Consider the following 14,269-nt stretch of genomic DNA (forward strand, 5'->3'; position numbering starts at 1 on the left):
ACTCTGACACTGAGGAGGTGGCGGTCCCTGAAGATACAAGGACCGAAGCTGAAAAGGAGGCTGATTCGTTTCTAAATGAAGAAGAGTTGGAAACTGGTGAGGAAGTCAGAGCCGTGGAAAATCCGGCCGACATAGATGTAGGAGAAGAAAGGCCTGCAAAGAGGCAAAAGAAGAAGGTTACTCGGAAGTATCGAAGCTTATTTCCCGATCAACCGCGTCCCTCAATGTTACCATCCGTCGGGACTTCTGCTGCTCCTCCTGCTCAACCAGCACAGCCACCAACACCGCAGTCAGCTCAACAACCTATTCCTCAAGCTCAACCTGAAATGGCCATACCTCAAAAGGTTGCATCCGAACTTGCTGATTTGCACAAGGCGATGATGAAGATGTTACTGTTCAAGGCAGAGCAAGAAGAACAGAATCGGCTCAGAGATGAGCAGATTGCTAAACTTCAAGCTGAGAACGAAATGCTCAGGCTTGAAAATAGTCAGTTAAATGCTACTGTCGCTGAACAGGGATCTTCGATCAATGAACAAGGTTCTTTGATCACCGAGCTGAGAGAGTCAAATCTACGCCTTGAAGCAAGAGTGACTGAGCTGAAGGGTGATGTTCTTCGTCTGGAAGGTCCAACCAATGTCGATGTGGACACAGACGAACTGGACTCTTCTGATGATGGAGGTGAAGGTAGTTAAGAGTATTTTGAGTGAATGTAGTAAGGACTTAAATGTTAAATCTTTTCAATTAATGATTTGTTTGTAAACCTAGTTTCATATGTAATGATATTGTATTTAATGTTTATGATATTACATATGTTTACTTAAATTTGTTGTTACTTTGTGTTTGTGTAATCAAACAGGTGATGCTGATCCGTTTAATGTCCAACCGCTGCAATCAAAAACAGCAGCGGAATATTTCACGTTTTTACTGGACAATCCAGATGAGCAGCAATTCTTCGCAAGTGGAGACTTGGAAGAAGGTGAAATTTCTCACAATTTCACAGAAGAAGAACTGGAACATATGTTTGAGCTATACAATGAAGAAACAGGCAAGTATCTGGCTTTGTCTTCAACAGAACAAACATCTTCTTCGGCTGCTACACCTGACTCAACATCATCCACGGCCGCTGATCCCTCTCAATTCGATGAAGTCGAAATGGAAGACTTGACGCAGGAAGAATATCCAGAGTACTACACGTCTCAAACTGAAGATCTTCCTAACTCGGCAAGCTTCTTTCAAAATGTAACAGAGGAGGAAATACAGAAGAAGGCTGACGAAAGGTCAAACACAATGAAACAGCCTTCTGATGCAGATCAAGCCGATTTCGTTGAGAAAACTGAAGAGTGCAAGAAAGCTTTCAACGCTATTCTTGAGAAGATAAGGTCCAGACGACAAGCAAAGCCGACCATTCCTCACACAATGTCCTATAAGATGAAGGGTCGTAGAACTTCAGGTGAAATAATTGCTTGGGCGTGTCTGAAGGATCTTAATTGCATTGCTGTCAAGAGAGAAAAAGGGGTTGAATACTTTCAACGTATCACTGACTTGAAGACTCTTCCTACTTTTGATCTAAACCGTCTTAACTATCTTGATATGCTTTATGCAAGTTCATCTCCATTTGCAACGTATTATCAGAGTGTATTGCGAATGGAATACAGCTCAAAATGGAAGATGATCACTCCACAAAGGCCAAAGAGATATACAAGTAAAAGGGAGATCGATCCGATCACCAACAGGCCAAAGATTGTTTTGAAGTACATGCCACCACTCACGATGAAGAAGATTCCTCTAAGAAAGATGAAGCAGGACTTCTACAAAGCGTTCAGGCATTGGTACTATGACGGAAGACTGCATGAAGCAGTCATCGTGCTCAACGACAATGGAAATTGGAGCACAATTCGTATCTTTGATCCTATGTGGCTCACAAACTTGTCACGGGAGGACGTCTACACGCTGTACAAGACAGAGATTCTCTACGCCCCCGAAGACATGGAGCAAGCTTTAACGTATAGAAATGTCATTAGGATCTGCTTTGCCTATGACATACATGCAGGATCAAATTGGAAAGAGCAACAGAAGAAGTATGCACAAGAGACTGAAGCTTAATTGTCATGTTTATTTTGTTTCTTGTTGTAATGAAAGGTTTAATCTTCTGGTTGTAATTGTTTTTGAGTTGAATGTAATTTGTTTTGGAACATTGTGATAGATTGTGCTTAAATGTTTATCTAAAGTTTCAATTGACAGCTTCTCAGGATATGCGGAACCTATGGTAAGTCTGACTGACTGGACCATTTGATCCTGAGAGAACTTCATGATGAAAGGAGTTCGTGGATGCAACATGCGCACCATTAGCTTTGAGAAAAGAGAGAGTGAGATAACTCCAAGGGGGAGTTACGATCGAGCAAGAGAACTCGATTGATTGTAAGTAAATAGAACTGGCTCCAAGGGGGAGTTTGTTAGGACATGAAATGTCATGTGTATGTCCCCAGTTCTATCAGGATGGTTCGATATGAAGATAACGATCGTGAAACTAAGTTAACGGACTGAAAATGTCAAAAGAAACTGATTCGATCGAATCAGTGACTGATTCGATCGAACCAGGTCTCGTTCGATCGAATGAGAGACTCATTCGATCGAACCAGTTTTCGATATATAAACGAAACTTAGGAAATTTCACAAGTGAGCACACATTCTACACACAGTCACGAACCACCACTCTGCTGAAATACTCTCTGCCCGTTCTTCACGTGTCGGTCCTTTCCTCCGTCCCTAGGTGTCAAACCGTCTTAGGAATCGTTACCGCGCGTTGTTGATCACCACCGAATCGCCGTGTTAGAGGATTCCGCACTCTAACACGTTGCCCCGTGAATCGTTGGGAAACCGTGTCCCGCACCGGTCCGACAATAATACAATATGTAATATACCCTGAATTGTTAAACCTAAGTATCTATACCAAACAATTGAACACAGCACACGTCATTCCAAGCCAACATCAAGCAAATAGCGCACAAACCCTTCTTCGATTCTTCCTCTCCGGATCTCCGATAGTCCAGTGGTATCCCTCCACATATTCGGTAATCACAACCCTTCGATTCTCTGGTCTACCTCTCCATGTCTTCGATTCTCCGGAAATCCGGCCTTCTCGCAGTTGCAGCGGCGCCACTAGCCACCGAACCCTTCTAAACAGGTTGTTAAATATGTGTTTCTAAACATCACTTATCGTGTATACCTGGTATTAACAGGTTCAGGTTCGTGTTTAGGATACAGGAACACGATAAGTTTCCGTGTTGTGTACAGGTTTACATGTTTTGTGTTCGTATCTTATCGTGTACGAGTACACACGATATGTTAACCTTATTGACAAAGAATGCTAGATCTTTTAAAAGGTAAATGAATAATGAATAGGGTGGAGTTTGGGGATTTATTTGTGTGGGGGAGTATGGATGAGATCGTTACATGTACTGTATCGTATTTGTACTTGTACTGTACCCGAAAGTATCCGTACCAAACATCATTAAATCATGCTCTGATCCATACTCAAATCAAACGAGTACCGCATCGTAATGGTGCAACCGCACTACGAAGTATTCCCTCACTCTGATAAACGAGTTGGCTCAAGATCGAAAAGCTATTAATAGTTAGGCTTATTGGACAAAATCTTTATCCAAGAACCAATTGTGTTACGTTTGTGATATTGACAGGATTGGGTGAGGAAGGGAAGTTGCGTGAATTCGCGTAGCCTGGATATTGCATTTTAATGTCATATATATTTCACGCGTCATATATTTTTTTTATCATTTATACAATATAAAATTTATTTGATGATACGAGTATTTTAATTGGCAACCGTTAATAATGGAGTTTGATATGTGGGCAGGCGTGCAACATCCCGGAATTTCTATGAATAATATTTAATATATTATTACGTCGGGAGAATTGATTTAAGTTAGTAGATTGATAATAATAATAATAATAATAATAATAATAAAGAAAAAAGAATGGTGGGCTAAACAGATGGAATAAAATATGGACTTAAGATGAAGATGGGCCTAAGGTCCATGGGCATAGGGAGTATAAATACCCCTAAAACCCTAATCCTTCTCATCTCCATCATTTCCACACCTTAGCCTACACCATAAAAAACACACACTTAAGCCAAACACTCTCTACACTATTCTATTCAATGATCCAAGACCAACAGAAGGTAAGAAATCATCTATCTCAGCTGAACCAACAATTTATAACCCGGCACCGCAGCCCCGGGATGTCGAATGAGCCGTTTGAATCTAGATCTAGCTTCATTCGGGTGTTTAATCAACAAAAAACGAGCTTAAGGGCCACCTTAGCTCAGATCTGGACACCCCAAAGCTACGCGGGTCATAAACGATCAAACTCCGGCCAACCATGGTGGTTAACGGTGGCTGACGGTGCCGGAATCGAAGAAAAACCCTAAAAACGTGAAATAAGAAAGCTGAACTGAACATAGGGCGTATACATTCATGTGCCGTATAAGTATATGCAACGTATATGTACATGTAGCGTATGTGTATTTACTCATAAACATAATTCTAAATATCAAAATTAATTAAAACTTTTCGCGGAATAGACAAATGTCAACCATTCATTACACACGTCTTAAAATTTAAGTTCAAACATCGTTAATTAAGTCTTTAGATGTCAGCTTCCTTATTCTTCTGCCATATATCCCTCTTCAAGCCAGCTGTCTCATCTTACTCACCTGCGTGCATACTAAAATTCTGCCATATATCATCAAATTCTTTGTGACCATATACTTTGCAATCTAACGCCAAAGTAGGGCTCCGAGATCAAGGCCTTACAAGGCGGTGTGGCTACTGACGAATTTATACATAGTTTTGTTGAAGAATGTAGTAAAACTTCCAGTAAGCCAAATACGTGATATTTGTGGAAACAATCTTAAAGTATATGGTCACAAAGAATTTGATGATAATTTGCTTAAGGAGTATATAATGTAACACCCCGACCAAAGGCGCGGAACATGCCGGGGTGCAACGTGATTGGACAAATACACAAGACACTATTTAAAGTGACAATATTTAGTCAACTCATTTTATTTCAACAAATCAATAACAACACATCTCATTCATATAAACAAATAGCATTCATATTGTTCGTTTTACTAATACCCTAATGAGGTAACGTTTTCTGTCAAGCACTCGAGTCAACAAAAGTTAAACCTGTAACACTTCATAAAATAAAGTTTGTCAACACAAAGGTTGGTGAGCAATTCATAAGTTTGAGCATATAAGTATATAGTAATAAAAGCCACAAAACTTATATACAAAACAATAAATAAAAGCAACAACTTGGATAAATTGACAATCGCTAATAGAATTACGTTAGCGCCACATAGCTACAAGGGGTTGCCAAGTAGTGTAGGATTTAATAGAATATCGTTAATTGCATTACGTTAACGACACCGTGCTATAAGAGAATACCATATAGATCACGGATTTATAGACTTCCCCATGACTGAAAGCGATAAACACATAGGCACATAGCATGTAAGCATGGAACACCAAATCAAGCAATTATTCAAGTAAAGTATACAATCACGTTTGTGGGTTTAAAGATTCAAGTAATTGAAGCATTTAGTTTGATAAGTATGAAATGTCACCCCAAAACGAAAGATGGAAAAAGGGGTATGAAAGTACTCACCTCGATTGATGAACCGAGAAATAAATAGATAAATAAATGAAGCTCGAATGGTAAACGAACAGATCCAACATGAAACGATAAACACCTTAGCTAAAATAAATAATGTAATATACATTAATGAACTTGAAACCATAATGAAACTATATTTGAAACATGAACGATGAGGTTCGGTTATAAATAGGATTACCGGTTAAGTTGTTAATGATTAGGGACTCGTACATAACTAATAATAAGAATAAAAATAATATTATTTTATTGGGATTTTAAATAGCTAAACCAATATTAAAAGAGACAAGACGGTTTTAAATCAAGGGTTCGGTTTTCATAAAATGAATTGATAATATAGCTTATAATAATATTATTGATGATAATGATAGTAATGATAATAATAATTCTAAAAAGATATGTTAGATATGTATATATATATATATATGTATAAGATAATGATGATAATAATAATAACAATAATTATTATTAATAATACTAATATAGTATAAAACTAATAATAATATTGAAAGAATAGAAATCTTGTTTTTTAATTAAGTGTTGTTGATAAACATAATAATAATAATAACAACAAATAATATTGATAGTAAATAATGACACTATACTCTATGTCGGGTTGATTTCTAAACGAATTCATAAAACAAATACAATAATTGTTAATAATAAATGATAAAAATATAATTTTACTAAATAATAATAATATGATCTTTTATTAATAATAATAACTTTAATAATTATAAGAATAATGATACTAATAATATTAATATTAAAAATAAATACATATATACAGTAAGTTTAACATAATAATAATAATAATTTTATGTAGTAATATTTGTACTAATAGTAACAACAATTTGTCAAGTATAAAAATAATGCCGAGACCGGTTTAGGATGAGACCCGAACCCGTGACCTCTAGTTCAACAACTTTTGTACAAACCAACGGAACCAAAATAATTAAATCCATAAGAACATAATATATCCATTACCCGGTTGTTCGTCTTTTACCCAAATCAAAACAATCTATACACACCCAACTCGTTTAAAAGTATTTTACCAAAAATAAAACCAATACTACCAAACCAATTACTAACAATTTAAATCCGATAATCGATATATGAAAATTAATAACACTAAAACCCGAAATTACTTTACCTATAAAACGTGTATATACTCGTGGCTCTACCCTGGGAAGAACCCGAGCTAAATCCGCCGGAGACGAGGGCAGCAACAAGGGGGAGAGAGAGAGTCGGAGAGGGAGAGAAACAGAGAGAGAGAGAGATCGACGGAGATAGAGAGAGGGAGAGAGAAGGAGATAGAGATGATAGGGGGAGAAAGCACGGCGGCCGGTTTTCCGGTTACCGGAAAACGAAACTGAAGAGGAAGAAGGGGCTGTCGGAAGCGCGAGAGGGTGGTGGTGGTGCGTCGGAGGTACAGGGGGGAAAGAGGGGGTGGTGTCGGAGCTCGGTGGTGGTCATCGGAGGTGTTGCCGGAGCTATTCCGGTCGCCGGAAAATGGAAGAGATGAAAGGGGTGGCAGCTTGTGTTGTGTGTGTGTGTGTTGGAGGTAGTGGTGCTCGCCGGAAATGGCGCCGGCCAGAGTGGCGGCAGCGGCGGCCGGAACCAAGAGAGAAAGAGATGGGGTGGGAAGTTTAATATGTTAGGGTTAGGGTTTTGTTTGGGTTATATATGTACATATTTACACAAAAGGTCCCTCAAGTTTCCATGAATGTTTAAAACGAGTTTAAAGGTTTTAAAAGCTTATAACAACTTAACGACAATTGGTTTGAACCACTTATGTTTTTCTTGACGACTCTATAATATGACAAACATCGATTTATTGGTGATCGAGATATATAGTAATATTATACAATAATTAAATAAGGTTTTAAAAGTATTGAGCGGTTTTACAAAATAAAAGTTTATAACACGAATATAACTCGAGACTCAAATTTGACGAATGTCACATATAAGGCTTACATCCTACATACGGTCTAAGATTAAAAAAAATGGAAGTTGAGTTGAAAGACATGATTGTTTAACAAATTGAACCTTGGAAGAAAACACTATATGCAACCCGACACAAGATTTTGTACCCATTCTATAAAGATTTGTTTGAGGTATTTCCAACCTTGTTGAGCATTCAAGATGTGACCGAGATCAGTGACGTAATCGTGTTGAAGTCGGAGATTGAGGATATTGACAGTAGATTGAAGAAATGGATATTAGATATTCAAAGCAAGAGGCAAACACTAACCAATGTATGTGAAGAGATAGAGATGAAAGCCAAGGATACACAAGATTTGAGAAATATTAAGAAACTTAAAATTAGTGAATATGAAGAGTGCTACATTGGCGGAGTGATGTTTAAGGTGGATGCTATTCGTAACTTGTGCAACAAGTTGCGTTGCACACTTTGTCAAGGCTCGCCAACGTTATAGCGAAAAGTATGCATTAGCTAATGGATCATCCCTCGATCTTCTTGAGAAAAGTATTACAAAAATGTAGATGTATGATGGTATACCTTTTTGAGTGAGAACTGAGAAGGTTTTATAAGAATTAGCTACAACTTATGCATATGTGTTGAATACTTTCATGTCTTTTATGTGTGTGTCCCTCACTCTCTCTTCATATATACATACATATTATATAGAGAGAGATAATATGTAGTACATTATTGCTAGGCCTCGACTTTCATTTCTAAACCAGTCCTATCGTTCTAGGGGTGTTCTTCGGGTTATTTATTTGGGTTTCAGGTTATTCGGGTCGGGTTGTTCGGGTTTGAGCTCAAAACAAATTGACCCAAGAACGACCAAAATAAGTTCGGTTTGTTCAGGTTTCAGTTAAATGGGTCGGGTTAATTCGGGTCGGGTTTCGGGTTTAACAAATTAAAAAAAAATTATTCACCTTTAACAATATCATAAACTAAAAAAAACATATTCCAACCCTAAATCCATAATATACAATCATATTCAACAATAACTTATAATATTTAGCAAAACATGAAATTTATCATACAAGCATGCATTAGACGTGATAGAGTGTGGTAGCATGTGGATCAATACTTGTGTAGATTGAAGAAACATGCTCAATACATATTGGTTTAAATATTATACTATTTAAGCTTTTGAATTGAAGATACATTCTCAACATGCTTTATAGTAATACATTGAGATCCAGTGTGATAGATCCAATATTAATTGGAGTCTTGAGAACAACCAAATAAGAATACATATGGTCACTATGTTACTTTACCGCTAAACTACCCTATAAAAAATAGAGATACATGCATTGATGTATCATACTTCGGGTTATTCGGGTCAACCCGTATTTGGGTATTTCAACCCAAATACCGACCCAACTATTTTATCTCGGGTTCGGGTTAGGAGTTTAATCGGTTCGGATGAATTCGGATCAGTTATTCGGGTCTCAGGACGCTTCGGTTCGGGTTCGTTATTCGAGTACGGTTAAAAAACACACCCTTATATCGGACCACCTCCCAAAGCACACCTTAAGTCAGAATCTTCCAAAATATATTACTTATCTGATTATGAGGCTCTAGCAAAATCATTAACAAACCTTAGGGATAAATTATTAGCTATTCAAAAAAATAATAATAATAGGGATAAATATATATATTAGTTAAATTTTAATGAATGGGAATAGAGAATTTCATTGTCAATACTCTTATCGAAGATACGACGATTTAGTTTATATTTTGTTACTAGTTTGATCCTCTTTGTTATGGGGGTTTAGTCAAATTTTTGTTTAAACGTTTTGCTATTTTATGATGATTTATTTTATTTTTTAATATAGTTTTGTTTTAATATAATACAAATGTACCAGTTTTTTAATATATTTTTTAGCGTTTGAGTTTTTTCAATTGAGATGTGTAGGTTTTTTAGTTTTTAACGAACAACCATAAACGGACATGAATTTTTTTAAATGAATAAACATGAACACAAATATTTGTCTAATTAAAAAGGAGATGTTAATGTAGTTGGCGATGGTAGGTAGTATCGGAAGTTAACCGACGATGGAGATGATAGACCAGCAACAACAACAGAGAACATGTAAAGAAGATAAATTAAATTAGGGTTTAATGATAAAAGTGTCTACTAATAAATGAAATCTTATAACACATTTGAGGGGGCTATTAGGGTTTGGTAAGACCCATAACCCGTGGAAATTATTATTTGATGATTAAGGGTTATTTCACAAATAAATGAAATGTTATAACCCGTTTAAGAGTTATCCGGGTTTGGCGAGACCCATACCCGCGGATTCGAGTCAAATGCATGAGAAACCTCCATTTAGAAATCAAGTTATCTGGTGGCTCTAGAGAATGAAGGGAACAACCTAATAGCGACACGTAAGATTTTATGGTAGATAATTATATAGATACCTAAATTAGAGTGAAATGAGTAAATAAGATAACTTACAAGTTATTTTTATTCGAAGGTATGTCATTGGTTTAAACACTACGTATTTAGATCATATATATTTAAATTCTTCACAAAATTAACATTAACCAAAAAATCCCTACAGTTTGTGACACAAAAGGTGCTGGCCTAATTGGCAAAGCCATTGCTTAAAAAGAAAAAAGAAAAAAATTGACCCCAGTGTGACCAAGAATCAAGATCATGATTCAAAAAGGCCAGGGTGTAGAGTGGCCCAAATCATGAATCAAAAAAGACTTTCATGTTGAGTGGCCCACATAATGAATCTAAAAGGCCCACATGTTCAATTAAACAATGACCCAATTAGCATATGTGAAGATAGATTTTCGTAATCGAACATGTGATACTTATATGAATGATGCATGCATTTGTGTATTAAAAACTAGCTACTTTAAAGTCGAGACAGAAAATTCATGAATAGTTTTCAAAACATGAAAACTGGTATAAACAATTATGATATGTATTTTTTTTTCAAATGACTTTGTATTTTATTGAATGTTGGCAATGTAGTTTTGTTATGATATTGCAAATTTTTTTAACTTGACCTACAAATTTTGTCGTATCATAATAAACCAAGAATTAAGAAATACTTAACTCATAAGAAAAAGTTCCTGGCTCCGTCGCTAGTTATGAGCCGCCAACACTTGGACCGCTCATTCTTTCTTTAGTCTTTATTCCAGTTGAGACGTCGAAGACCCATATAAGAAAGATCTTTGATAGGACAGCACCAACAATATTGTTGGCCCGAAACGAAGAAATCTCTTTGTGACCCAGGCCGAAGAGGTTAACATTGTAATTATTTATAGAAACTAAAAACAAAATCATAATAAAGAAATGATTCATGGTGTAACTTCTAATTTGATGACCAAAATAATGGATACTACTATACTAGTAAGTGTAATTAAATATAAAATATATGTTGAATTAAGCTGATATTAAATTAAAGAAATATCACTAAGAAATAAAATTTTGTTTATTGTTAGCACATGCATATTATACACTAGGTTAGAACCCGTGTATCACACGGTTAGTAATAATACAAAAGCAACTAAAAGTAATTTTTGTTTTTAATACTTGAAATATATAATAGATTCATACATAAACAAACATTTAAGCCCCCACTACATAAACATTTAAGCCCATACCATTTCTTTAAAATTCCATTTATAAAAACCTCTCAACACTGTCTAAGTGAGACACAAACCTTGACTTGATTCAATCTTTCAGAAATTAAAAATAAATAAACAAAAAAAAAGGAGTGGCAATAGAAATGATTGTGCATAAATCTACGCTTCAGTAAAGACAGTTACAAACAGTTGCAGGTTGTCCAAAACTAAAAGCATCCAAACCATCCAATTTGTATGCAATATCTGAGTATGTGAAAAGAAAATGAGTTAAATGGGTTTGAACTCATTGAAAGTGGTCCAAGGTCAAATTCATTTATAGTTTTATACAACCTTTTTAATGTTTTTATTCAATAAAACTTTGCTAATAATTAATCATGTTTCCAAACTAAGTTATCTACAGAAAGTGTGAATACATATTTAAACAAATGTCTGTTGGGGCAACCCAGACCAGGTCAATTCAGCCAGAACCAGGTCAAGTGGGATAGTTCCAGGTCCAGGACAACCCTTAATAACCCGTATCAAAAAGTTAAATAACCCGAAAAATATCAGTTGAGCCCGAAACATAAAACTTAACCAAAAATTATAATTTTCAATATTGCACCTTGCAGTAAAAAAAATTAATATGAAACTTTAACTTTTGTATCCACTTTGTCAAAACCTCAACAGATTTGACAAATTGATAGTCAAAGTGTTTAATTTGACTTGCATACAATTTATAACAGAAACTTGACTCATTTATAACTTGTTGCAAGTAAGCCTAAATCGACCCGTATCCAAGCTGCTACAAAGTTATCTCCATTTTTTTTACCATAGAGCTGAACCAAAACAAATTCAAGATTAACAGCTACGATAAGTTGACTTCAAAATTTTAATTCCCAAATTACCCCTGGAACAAAACTAATATGCAACTGCAAATATATATCCCTAAAAAGAACGAAATATTATTGATAAAATTGATAAATATTAATTACATATTTGTGAAAGTTTGAAATTTTCTTTGAAGGTGAGAAAGCTGGAAATTATGACCCGATGAAGAAGCCGAAAAAAAACCAAGTGTAAAAGTTGCAAGTAGCCTTGCAAACTCATTCGATTTCCAGAAAGTTACATCATTTTAATATTTAAAAACATAAGCTAAACCAAAAATATATATGTAAGAGTTCTTGATGAAGCCTTTTATTTTGCTGAACAATATATAGTGTATATAGAATAGCGAAACCATTAACTCATCACATAATTACTTAAAATCAGGTATTTTTGTTCAGGATTACCTTAAAATAAAAACACGTCAATATTTTTGGATTACCTTTTTGACCCGTTATAGCTTATTTCAGTGTAACACTCTTTTATTATATAGGTAGATTGTTATTATTTTTTTTATTATATAGGTAGATTGTTATTATACATATTTTATAGAATCAAACAAATACAAATATGCTCAAACATGAAGCGATATTAGAATACTAAATTAGTGATGAGATCGGTACCGTATCAAAAATACGGGAACCGAGAATTGCAAATTTTGGTACCGGTATTTCATGAAAAATTCGGGATATACTGGTACTGTACCGAGCCGTACCGGTACCGAATACTCAAAACTTGGTACCGGTATCGAATGTGCTCATCCCAGATTCATATGTGAAACCGCATCTAGATATGTTGGGGTTCATAATCGAACAACCAAAAATTTTCAAATTTCGATTATTAGTACCCGAAATTCAACAAATATACATCAATTTCTTCGCACTATCCAAATCTATGTCAAAGAAAAGCAAACTTACCAAGCAAAAAATTCAGAGCAAAGATAAACTTGGTAAACGTATTTGTATGTATATTGTGTGTCAATAACTGATTACAATAGGAGTATAAATACTGAATGCATTTACACTCTAGCCCCTCAAATATAATACATGCACATAATAAACTTAATTGTCTAATATTCCCCCGCAAGCTAAGGCCGAGGAGCGACCTGTAGCTTGGACCGTAATAGGAGAAATCGCTGTGAAGATAGCGGCTTGGTGAACACATCTGCTATCTGATCATTGGTATAGATAAACTGAACTAAAAGCTTCCGTCGGGCAACCTTCTCTCTGACAAAGTGAAAATCAACTTCTACATGTTTTTTGCGTGCATGAAATACAGGATTCGCAGATAGATACGTAGCACCTAAATTATCACACCATAAAGTAGGTACTGACTTAATCGGAACTCGAAGCTCTTGTAGAAGTGTTTGAAGCCAGGTTAGCTCAGCAATCGTATCAGCCAAGGCCTTGTATTCAGACACAGTGGACGACCGAGAGACGGTCCTTTGTTTTCGTGCAGACCATGAAACTAGGTTGGAACCTAGATAAATAGCATATCCCCCCGTGGATCGACGGTCGTCCGGACAACCAGCCCAATCGGCATCAGAGAAAGCACTTAGAGAATTAAAAGCTGAGTCGGTATAGGCATGAAGAAGCGTGCCATAAGCATGTTCGAGCCGTAAGCCATAATCAGCAGTGCCTTGCAGGTAGCGAAGAATTCTTTTAACTGCGGACCACTGATTATCAGTGGGAGAGTGCATAAATTGGCAGACTTTGTTAACTGCAAAATTGATATCTGGACGGGACAAGGTAACATACTGAAGGGCACCCGCTATCTGACGGTATTTGACCGGATTGTCGAATGTTGGACTATCACCAAGGGTGAGATTAGCATTAGTGGCCATAGGTGACGAAACCAACTTAGCATTAGAAAGACCTGCCCGTTGAAGAAGTTCAAGAATGTATTTCTTTTGTGATAGAATCATGTCATGACCATGGTGAATAATTTCAATTCCCATAAAATATGACAAGTTGCCCATGTCCTGGACTGCAAAGGTAAATCTAAAACTCTTGACTACTGAATCAATAGCATCCTGGTTGTTACTTGTCAGTATAATGTCATCAACATAGACCAACATGTATAATAATGTGCCCCTGTTTGAATAAACGAACAATGAGGGATCTG

The sequence above is a fragment of the Bidens hawaiensis genome, unplaced genomic scaffold (assembly GCF_021521415.1).
Source record: "Bidens hawaiensis isolate Kalapana, Puna unplaced genomic scaffold, B.hawaiensis_p1.1 tig00028825_1, whole genome shotgun sequence".
In the NCBI taxonomy this organism is placed as follows: domain Eukaryota; kingdom Viridiplantae; phylum Streptophyta; class Magnoliopsida; order Asterales; family Asteraceae; genus Bidens; species Bidens hawaiensis.